Source organism: Carassius carassius, chromosome 1 (assembly GCF_963082965.1).
Source record: "Carassius carassius chromosome 1, fCarCar2.1, whole genome shotgun sequence".
Classification (NCBI taxonomy): domain Eukaryota; kingdom Metazoa; phylum Chordata; class Actinopteri; order Cypriniformes; family Cyprinidae; genus Carassius; species Carassius carassius.
In genome coordinates this window covers 7,721,610-7,732,939 of record NC_081755.1, presented here as the reverse complement: position 1 = coordinate 7,732,939, position 11,330 = coordinate 7,721,610, and the positions used below count along the sequence as shown (strand labels likewise).

The following is an 11,330-nucleotide window of genomic DNA, read 5'->3' as shown; positions in this document are numbered from 1 at the left end:
ATATATTTACCCAGCCGGCACATGACCTACCTTCAACGTTGAAATATGATTGAAATAATGTCAGTTGTTGTTTCAACGTTGAAATAACGTTTAATACTACATGGTTGAAAAAGGTTAACAAAAACACTTCTAAATCAACATTGAATGAAAACATTACGTTGTTTCAACATACAGATCTTGTAAAAAAAAATCAACGTTGATTTAGAAGTGTTTCTGCCTTTAACGTATTATTATGATAATTAATTAGCATTTAATGAGTTTTGGATCATAACAGCTCTTCAATGTATATGTTGAAATATAATTATTATCATTATTAACAATAATAGTTTCACCCTCAAGAGAGCAGTGCAGCAGAAATCTTTTGCCCTATGTGATTTTGTGTGAATTTACAATTTTGTCTGCTTGCCTAACAGTTTACATTGCATTATTACATTTTTATTCATACACTGTCATGTCATTTGATCAATTAATTAAATAATAATACAGACTGCAAATAAAACTTAATACACAGCTTTGTTAACTCGCGCAAACTATTGCTATTGTTATTGGTTGTTTCGCCGTTTTACTTTGAGCATGATTGGTTAATCTGTCTGTTTTCCAGGAAACCGTCCAATGAGATTGTGCGCGGCTCTGCGCGCCTATTTTAAATTTGAAAATATGTCCGTTACTCTCGGTCGGAGCAGCTGCTTTGCGTTGATTACTCGGTCAGACCTGGATTATTTTATATCTGCCTGTTGAATTCTTACATTTTGAGCGAATTTTTGTTGATATGTCAATGAAGAACAAAAGCTGGAATGTGAACAGAGGAAGGGGTTGTACGTGGTCTGTAAATACTGGCGATATCAGGTAAGAAAACATTTTTCAGTCCTTAACAGTCTAACGTTAACGTTTAGGGACACGGGTAACTTAACTGTCATCTTAACGTTACTGCAACCTCATAAGATAAATAAGTTATCTCTCTGTGTGTTTTTGTACTGCTTCACTATTAGCGTAGCGATATTAGCACGTATTTCATGTGTTAGTACCATCTGACATTGCTTTGTTTTGTTGTTGGTAAGTTAACGTTATGTGTTTATGTTGTCAGCTAACGTTAGTTTAAAACTCAAAGGCATGAGAGGTAAAAAAGCGTGGGAATGAGTAAAGTGATAAAACCGTCATTTATTCTTTAGAAGTATGTTTACATAACATCTTCAAACACTGATAACGATATTGAAAAGATATTTGTTTACTCTTCTTTTTTTTTTTAGATCAAGCATTGGAATAAGATTTTTATCGGGGGAGAACACCCAACAGAAAGACCCATGACTCACCAACGTAACGTTAAGTCAATTTTACCCACGTACTGTTCGAAAACCTACACTAGGATAGTATTAAGTATGATTTTCATACTGTTACTGATAGAAAGTCTGAGTAACTTTCTGTCCTTTTGTCTTTCTTCTGCTGAAGTGGCGCACTGAAATGGGAGATTCATGTCACCTTCATCAGTTCTTTCTTTAATCACTGGACACCATTAAGGGAAAGACCCTCAGATAACAGGATAAATGCGGCTGCAGGTAAAATTATTTGATGGGGTTAGGGTTATTTGATTTTGGTACCTATTGGCTTTTTTTGTGTGCTTCCCTTGCTATGATACACATTTTTGATGGGATTGCCATGCTTTAAGTGTATGTTTACATTTTTAATCATGTAATAACTAACAGTCTCAAAGATGACATTACTCAGTTCATGTTGTGTGAATGTTATAATGGCAAAGTTTTTACAATTTAAATCAATTTCATATAAATAATATATATATTTACAGTATATGCTTCCTCACAATGTCAAATGTGCTTGTTAAGTGCGGCAGCTTTTTTTTATACATTTTACAATTTTAATATGTAAGTTAACATTAACATTGTCAAGTCAGCAGGGCTAACGTTAAAACTCGCCGTTTGTAACGTTACGTTATGTATTAACCTTATAAAAGTCTGTCTAGCTTTAGCAAATGTAACATTATGCCGGTCCTAATAAAGTTAAAACGTTATTAACATTAGCCCTGAATGTGAAACATGCATCAGCCATCATAACATTAACGTTAAATACCTGTGGTTGACTAACATTAATTTAATAACGTTAGCTGTTAACTTAATGTTACATATTTTGCCTCTTGCAAACACCTAACAGTTAAGTTAACGTTAAATAAAAGGCTGTTGCAGGTTGGGACCTTGTTTTATACAGTCTATGGTTTAACTTAGTTAACGTAATGTTAAGTTAGGACCTGACAAAGACTTGTCTCAGTGGCAGCTCGTTTTTAACTTAACGTTAGCAGTAGCACATTCAGTCAGTTAACATTAACCTTAGCTTGATATGAATACTATTAATCTAGGAAACGTTATAATGGTATGTTGCTCCTACCGTTAAAGTAACGTTAAATTACTGGTAACGTAAATACTTTACCTGTAACCTGCGTGTAACGAAATTTTACCTCCTAGTTATACACATGCCTGGATTTTAACTTTCTCAGCTGACTAAGTTTGTTCTCCTTTATAGTGAACCAGACCCATCGTGAGTGAAAATAACGATTTAACATGAAATTTCATGTCCTCCTTATCCATAGGTTTTGACAGATTGGACTAGTTAACTTACTTCAACAACTTCTGGGTTCGTGTTTTGACGTTGCTGAATTAGTGCTGGGCGGTTTGACCAAAAATTTATGTTAGACAAGCTGAATCCCTTAGTATTTTTAAATGTTCTCTTAAAACGTATTTTTTCCGGTTAGCATATATGTAATATGTTTTTCTGATTGTCAATCTCAATGTATTTTTTTTCTCTCTTTCTGTATGCCTTGGTAAAGCGCTTTGAGATGTAACTTTTAAAGATGCCATAGAAAATAAAGTTAATTATTATTATATCAAGGTTTTTTCAAAATTATGCCGGTTTTCCGATTTATGACTTTTTCTTTTTTTTCTCTCGAGCTGTGGTTACAAGCATAGTTTCTAGTTTACATGAGATGTAGACTGAATAAATCCTTATCTTTAGCAAACTAAGCAAGCTGACATTCAGTACAACCCGTGTTATTTATTTAGGATACATACAAATGTAATTTACGTCTTTTAGTTTGTCAAGAGATTTAAAGCACCGTTTTTGAAGACTGCGCATGTGCGAAAGTGCTCTACTATGTAAGAACAAGACAAATATTGAGTCTGGTAATAAGCAAAATAACTGATAAAAATTAGAAGTGGTCTTCAGATGCCATGTCTGTAACTTATAACAAAATCTAGCGTTAATTCGATTTCAGAAAGATTAATTAAAATAAGTTATTAGTCCACCACGTGCGAGACGTCATAAACCAAAGTGGTTGATACTTTGCGACATACGGTTTTGGGAAATAGTCGTGACTAGCTAGTTGATTTCTCCAAAGATGCATCGTACTATGATAGTTAAGCAGCGAGCTATATAGTTGTACGGGAAACACACCCCAGCTCCGGTAGCCGTATCGCTGCCGTAATGCGCCGCTGGCATGTGCAGTGTAAATGACGGGTAAAGGGTCTGTCTGAAACAGTGTCGTGTGACGCAGCGTAACATTCATTCTGAACGTTGTGTAATTAAATACATTGGTATCGCGGTATATTAAACATTAATATCATAACAAAAATATACACCGGTTTTCGGTATGAACCGGTTTACCGCCCAGCACTACGCTGAATTTCATATTTAGATACTACAGAATGCTCAAGAAAAGACATTCATTATCTAACAAATCAAATGCTTTGATCAATAGCAAGCTTAACAGTAATGTTAGGGCCATTTTCTGGAAGAGAAACCCACTTGGACAGGTAAGTTAACATTATGTGTTGCATTTTAATGTTTGTACATTTGTCCATATGATGTTATAAGGGGTTTACCACATCTTTCTCACCCATGTTATGGTTCATATTCTGTGTTCAGTTTGACAAGGATCAAGAGGCCAAGGACCAGGTGGTGAAGGCTGAACCAACAGACCAGACAGCTCTGCCACAGCCAGCCTCTGAACTTGCTCTACAGTCTGAATAGCCCGGGTGAAGTTAAACTCTCCTTTGCTGGTGACCCAGATGGCTGAGAACATGTTAGGCTGGTAGCCTGGAAGCTAAGAGGAAAGCGGCAAAGGAGTTTGCAGGCGAGACTGATGATTGCAGAGGAGCTGAAACCCACAGAGGACATGGGTCTCAATGAACACAAGGTGAGGATTGTATGGAAATCCAGCTGGTTTATTGCTGTTATGTAATAAGTCTGATAATATACATTTTCAGTTTTCATGGGATGATGAAACATTTAGTTGGTGCTGTGGTCTAAGTTACCGCATAACTTTATCCAGAGCAGACTTATCTCGGTTATGTGGCTTGGGAAAGGGTAAAAAATACACACCGTCACCCAGCCTCTCGGGATACCTAGTGTCAGAGTTGCATGTACCCCCATGCACACCGTTTGACCATTTTAACTTAAAATGACAAGAAAAAAAAATAAAAACGAGTGAAAACTGACTAACTGCAATGCATTTCAATGGACGTGGAAGCAGAGAATGTTTGGGTTGTATTGTATTGGGTTAGCTGCGCACTGTGATTGGCTCATCGCATTTTGGGCCGTGGCTTAGCCATAGGTCAATTTACATCAATACTTAAAGGGATACTCCACTTTTCTTGGAAATAGGCTCATTTTACAACTCCCCCAGAGTTAAACTGTTGAGTATTATCATTTTGGAATCCATCCAGCCAATCTCCGGGTCTGGGGGTCCCACTTTTAGCATAGCTTAGCATAATGACAAAACCATTTGCATCTCTCAAAAAAATGATAAAACTCAACTAAAGTACTTGACTCTTATTTTGTTATTGGAGGGATTAACTATTTTGATAATAGTAATTCCTCATATAAAACATTTGTTGGTTCCAGTTTAATACATGTGAAGATTATTTACCTTTTCTACTTTTTATTTTACTTTATAATAGGGCTGTGCGATATGGACAAAAAAAACCTATCACGATTTTTTTATCAATTTTGCGATTTTGATTTTAATCACGATTTTGACACACACAGACATGCTTTACAGTCATAAATGAATTCAGTATAAATTTGAAACATATTTCCAAAAGAAAACCAATGAGAGATTTATGAAAAAGTTGGAACATGCCTCTAGAACAGACAAAATAAGTCAAAATAATCACTAAGTAAAGATGTCAAACAAAATGTCTAGACATATGGCAAAAAATAAAATAAAATAAAACCTGTGTCCAGGGTTTTTTTTGGTTTGTTTTTTTGCCATGCATTGATCATAGAGCTCATTGTAGCGGTGCTTCAGGTGTTGAAATAGATTTGTTATATATTATACAGGTTCACACGTACTCCGTTTGCAGTGCGTATACAGTATGTGTATGCGGTGCAGAAGCAGCAGCGAGAGTGCATTATTGTAACGCGAAAGCACATTAAAATAATGCTTCTTTTGCTCTGTCACAAAACCAGACGCGAGTGCTCCGATACACGCTGCTTTCACCCGGAGAGAATGCGCGCACTTAAAACGTGTCTCCTCTCGCTCAAACTGTATCCTGTGCACTCACAACTCTCTCTATGCTCATATGCTAGATATTAATTATTTTCGCACCTTTCCATATCTAACCTTTTCCGTTCACATTTTCGCATCTTTTACCGCGTGCAGTGTGAACGTTCTGATCCATTAACATGGGCTCGGAAAAAATACGCATCACAGACAGAGTGTGTGAACCTGGCGTTAGGCTTATGCCCAGTCTGTACTGTTCTCGCACTCCACTTAGCTGCGCTGCATTCTGAATGGATCGGATAGCATACTGCAGGAGGTCGGGACCGCGGAAAATCGTGCTATAAAGCGATTTAGAAATTGTGCACGCTCAAATCGTGATTTTATTACGATTTCGATTAATTGCACAGCCCTACTTTATAAACTCGGCAAAAATAACAAACTATTCCATTTGACAATGAATGAAAATTCGAAAATCATGACCCATCTCTAAATTCAATAATTGTACTGCGAGTCAGAAAAATTGAACTCAGTCTTTTGCCAAAGGTTTGTGCCAAAATCACACTTGATAGCAGTCCATTTTACAAGTGGTTTTAAGATTTTGTTGATCACATTTACAGAGCACCTTGAACCCTTTTAATACATTTTAACCACTTAATGTTCCTGCATTAGAAGCATTAATAGAGGCAAAGTTTGTTCATGCTCAATTTTCATTCAAGCTCCAAACTGCAATTATTGTTAAGCGGCAACCTAATGGCTCTGCTCTGGCGATGCTGTGAGGGTAGGAGGCAAAGTTGCCATTGTTTGTAAATTGAAAACAATACAATGTGGCCACCGTTGATGTGTAGGAATTTTTACAAGCATGATACATCTGATCTATTTTTCAGGTCAAGGCCTGGTGAGAGCCACTACAGAGGATCATAGCCATCGTTGGAATTCTGAAAGGACGTGGGTGAATATCAATCTGCCAAATGAACATTCACATCTGTATATTAATACTGATTATATATGAACTTTGAGCTTTGGCCGTGCTCCATTTTCCATTGCAGATCATACCCAGAGATAGTACCCCTCAATGCAGATGGTCGTCATAGCAAGGCCACACACAACTGCCGCGACGTAATGTTCAATGCGACACACACACCTGCGACCCACATACAGCTGTCTCTTGATTTAAGTTAAAACCTTTCAGATTTACTCAGAATGTAAAGACAGATACTTAAAGGTGCTCTAAGCGATGCCGTGAGTCGTAACTTCTTGTTGACGTTCCAATTGTTGTCAAACAAAACGGAGGCTAGCTAGACCCTCCCTCCTCCTCATCCGCGCACTAATCCCCCAAAGCCCACCCCCAAATCTTTCTTGTCGCTTATTGGCTGGAACAGTTTGTTATGTTTTGTGGTGCGGGTGAGCCCAGTTTGTTTTTCTTGTTGTTTGTGGAGCCTGTGGTGTCTAGAGAAACCGCGTTTTTTTACAGTGTGTTCAGGGGACAGGCAGCTAGCGGATAATGAGGAGATGTTTGCTGGATGTGACAAAAAATGTTTTGGCCTAAAACACGTGTGACATCACTTAGAGCACCTTTTAATTGATATAACATTTAATTTAACTAAAACAAATATCAAAAACATGTCTAATACTTCATCAACACGTCATACTCCTGGAAAAGACCCACATAAAGCTCATATTTTAAAATGATTAATATCCACATCACTGCTGTATTTTTCAGATGTCAGATCAAATTGAGGGGAACAAGCCTGCATCCCAATGTGCACACTATCCATCCTAAATAGTATATAAGAAAATACAGTATATATTTTTTTAACAATAGTTGTTTTTACAGAACATCTCTGCAGTGAATGTTTTTGTTTAAATAATTCCAAGGATATGAAGTAGATTGATTATTATTTTAACGTTATTACATTGCATTTCTACGTAGGCCAATTTTTGATGGCTTTTTTTATTCTGATGCGAGTGATGTACCGTTTTTACACACTTATCTCATTAAAAGGGGAAAAGTCTGTCCATCTTCATTTCTGAAAATGTGTAACATTTGAGACCCCAGCTCGGTCACATTCATATTTCATTAATGTTAATTACATAACTTGCAGTTCAGAAAGGAGTTACTGTGCATTCACACCAGACGTGACTTGTGCGAATAAAGGCCAATTTATACTTCTGCGTCGGGTGCGCGTAGTAGGTATGGCGTAGCATACGCATTGACGTGTACCATACGTCGTACCCTTCGCCGTACCCTGACGCGCACCTCCTCAAAAATGTAACTACGTGTCGCGACGACGCGGACTGCAAGATCTGTGATTGGTCGGCTTGGTAGTATCACGTTTCCTCCTATGCATTTCCGGAATGATCTTCCCCACTCTGGACCGCCCACCATTTTTAAATTCCGAAATTCAGTGAAGAGCCAACATGGAAATGGACCAAGTGACCGAGCGATTAATTGAAGAAGTGAGGAAATACAGCCATCTGTATGACTCCTCTTCGGGAGATTACAAAGACTGCCAGATGGCAGCGAATTCAGTCGCCATTGTTCTTAGAAGCACGCGAGGATCGAGGAATGTAAACACAGTGGAACCCGCTCGCGTCAACTAGCGTTTCGGCGGTGTAACTGCAGAGCAAAACAGACATACGCAGAAGTATAAATGCTCACGACGGCGTCGCCTACGTGCGTAGCCTACGACGTACACTACGGCGTACACTTGACGCAGAAGTATAAATTGGCCTTAAGGGCCGTTTCATAGTCAACGCATCTGTATGCATACGCGTCCCCAAGGCTACACATCGTTACGCTTCGGCTGCCATTATGTGTCGGTGCGTAGCCAAATGTGTCGTCCTAGTTTTTGATACACGACGCGCCGATGCACGCAATACTATGCGTTGTCGGTGGGGGCGACATTGCAAGTATTGTACATTAATTCAAGTATATTATGTTTACAGAAGAAGAAGGTTTGAATACAATGGCTGGTGAAGAGGAAAAATTATGCGAGCTTAGACGTATAACATAACACCGCCTATCTCTTGTTGCCGCCGATGTAAAATCAGCAATAGAATGCACTCCTCTTCAGTTGTCATTGTGATCTGAATATCACGTGACTCGACTCTACTAACATCACCTGACTCTACTACCCCGTAGCGTGAGCGGTGTATTGCATACGCGCATCGCCCGTGACACTTGCGTCCACTGTTTAGACTATGAAAGGGAGCGTGTCGCTCGCATTGCTTGCTCGCGTTGACTATGTAACGGCCCAATATCGTGCTATTCGCACGTAGTTGTACGCTTGAACATTTTGAGTTTAGACACTTCATTCGCGCGTGAAATGAACTTCACAACAGATGCGAATTCACGTCATGGGGGGGCTTCTGCTGGTTGAGTTCACGCAGCATTTTCAACCACCATTTTTATTTGGATAATTTGCAAAATATTACTGTTATCGTGTCATGAAATGTAGTGTTAAAAGTATTTCAGGCGAGAATGTAGTTGTTTTAAACTCAAATATGTGGTTTATTTATAAAGACAGCTTCTATTTAAAAATGTGTTTTGCCGATTTCAGAGACGAGCTCCACACGATCAGCGGGAGCTCAGTGATCATGTATCCGCTTAGTGCTGTTTCCCCTCGGCTAGACCTTCTAACATGTGCCGCTGGCTCTGATGTCTCTTTAGTGGTTCAAGATAAAATATAACTTGTTTGGGGTAAATCTAATCTTTGGTCTTTATTCAATTAATCTAATGTTATATATACAAGCAAGATCCTTTTTATTCCTGTTTCTGTAAAAGTATGAAGAAGTATCATACAGCTCCGGGTATGCACATACAGCGATGATAAGTTTGTCCTCCATTGTTGTTTCGGATTTTCCCTCCGCTTGCTACGTCGTAATCACGTCACTACTAGAGTAAGCTCCTGGGCCCGGTTCCCCAAAACGTTCTTATCACTAAGTAGTTCTTAACCTATTCCTTAACCTCTCTCTTAACCTTATGGCACGGTTCCCGACACGTTCATACGCTAAGTATATCTTCTGTAATTCACACTTTCGTAAGGTTGGTCTGGACCATTCGTAAGCTCTCTCTTAGCGTTGTTTGAGCTCAAGACGCTAGTCTCCGCCACTGTGCAGCAGTCTTTAGACATCAGCGCAGCGCAGTACAAGTCAAACTATGGTATGACAACAATGATTTTATGTTATGGACATTTTAAGAGTAATAATAAAATATGTTCACAATGGATACAGGCCTATTTATGAAGTTGACTTTATTTGGTATCATGGTGGTAATTAGCCTAGGCTATTTCGTAATATCAAAGCGTTTAAATTGGTCCATGTAAATTTTTTTATTCGGCAAAACTTAAGCCCTTTTGACATTTTGCCTGACGTGGCTATATTCAGAAAGTTTCGCCTCCCAAGACAGCTCATTATGGAGCTGCTGGACCTTCTCAGACCTTCGCTTGCCAGGAAAACGCGGCGGAATTTCGCTTTAAGCCCTGAAGTCCAGCTGCTTGCAGCGCTAAGGTTTTTTGCTACAGGGAGCTTCATCGAGGTCGTGGGAGAGGGCTACGGACTAAGCAAGACCTCTGTGTGGAGGTGCGTCCACACTGTCACCAATGCCCTTCTGCGCCATGCCGGAGATTACATCCGGCTGCCGGCAACACGTCAAGAGATCCAGGAGGTGCACCAGGGCTGTCATGCCATTGCTGGCATCCCCAGAGTCTTGGGCCTGGTGGATGGCACACTCATCCCTATCACCAATCCATCAGTGATTGATCAGACGTACATATCACGAAAGGGATACGCAGCCATAAACGTCCAGGTTATAGTGGACCATAGGGGTGTGATCTCTGACCTGGTGGCAAGGTGGCCAGGCAGCACCCACGACAGTTTTGTCTGGGCCAATTCTGCCGTACGACAAGCAGAGAGAGAGGGGTTTGGTCAGAGCCTGTTCCTCGGGGATAGTGGATACCCTCTGAGAACATACCTATTCACACCGCTGACCAACCCACAGACTCGGGCTGAAAGAGCCTACAATGCTGCACACGTTCGCACGCGCAACGTTGTCGAGTGTGCAATTGGCATCTGGAAGCTGCACTTTCGGTGCCTGCACAAGTCCGCAGGAGGACTGCGCATGAAGCCTCACAGCTCTTGCGTAGTTACGGTGGCAACGGCAATACTCCATAACATGGCTGTGCGTGGAGGCGCACCTATTCCGGAGGGGGAGGGGGAGGAGGAGGAGGTGGAAGTGGAAGCGGATGAGGAGGAAGATGGAGAGGGAGAAGTTGAGGTCCTTTATCCTCCACAAAGGGCTGCCCTGCACGCTGCCGGGGTTGAGGCAAGGCAGCTTTTGATTGCAAATGTTTTTGGTTGACTTATATTTACTTTTTGGATTAACTTGCTGAGCTATCATTAGCCATCATCCATGATTGAATTGATTTTTCTTTTGATTCGTATTATGATGGAATTTTTAGTTTTCTGAAAAAATAAACGGGAGTTTCAAACCTTGCATCCATTAAATGTTCTGTGTGTGATTTGAATTCTTTACTATTATCACGTTAGAATTTCGGAGTCACATTGCTGATTCATCTTCATTCATTTATATTACAGATAATGTACATTACAAACTAATGTCTTTATGCAACCTCTTCAAACGAGTCTTTAAATCTGAATGTACAATTAGATTGACACTGCTTAATTTTACTTGTGGATAAATAAGGTATCTCATAGATAGAGCAAGATTTGATGCATAGGTTTCCAATGGCATTAGATAATCAGTTGTTGACTCATTAAGGATGACAGAATGACATAAAATCTTGTTGATGATACATTTTTAATG

At 39.6% G+C, this 11,330-nt stretch overlaps 1 long non-coding RNA gene across 2 annotated transcripts; it reads left to right on the top strand.

Moving 5' to 3' along the window:
* Positions 1-381: 381 nt before the first annotated feature.
* LOC132140257 (uncharacterized) lies at positions 382-6,512 on the top strand. 2 transcript variants are annotated; one of them, XR_009433748.1, is made up of 7 exons: positions 382-846; positions 1,248-1,314; positions 1,447-1,553; positions 2,597-2,640; positions 3,761-3,815; positions 3,928-4,198; positions 6,391-6,512. It is a non-coding gene; the product is annotated as an uncharacterized LOC132140257 (long non-coding RNA). The 2 variants fall into 2 exon arrangements; XR_009433746.1 differs by lacking the exon at positions 3,761-3,815 and having other exon boundaries at positions 393-846.
* The last annotated feature ends 4,818 nt before the right edge of the window (positions 6,513-11,330 follow it).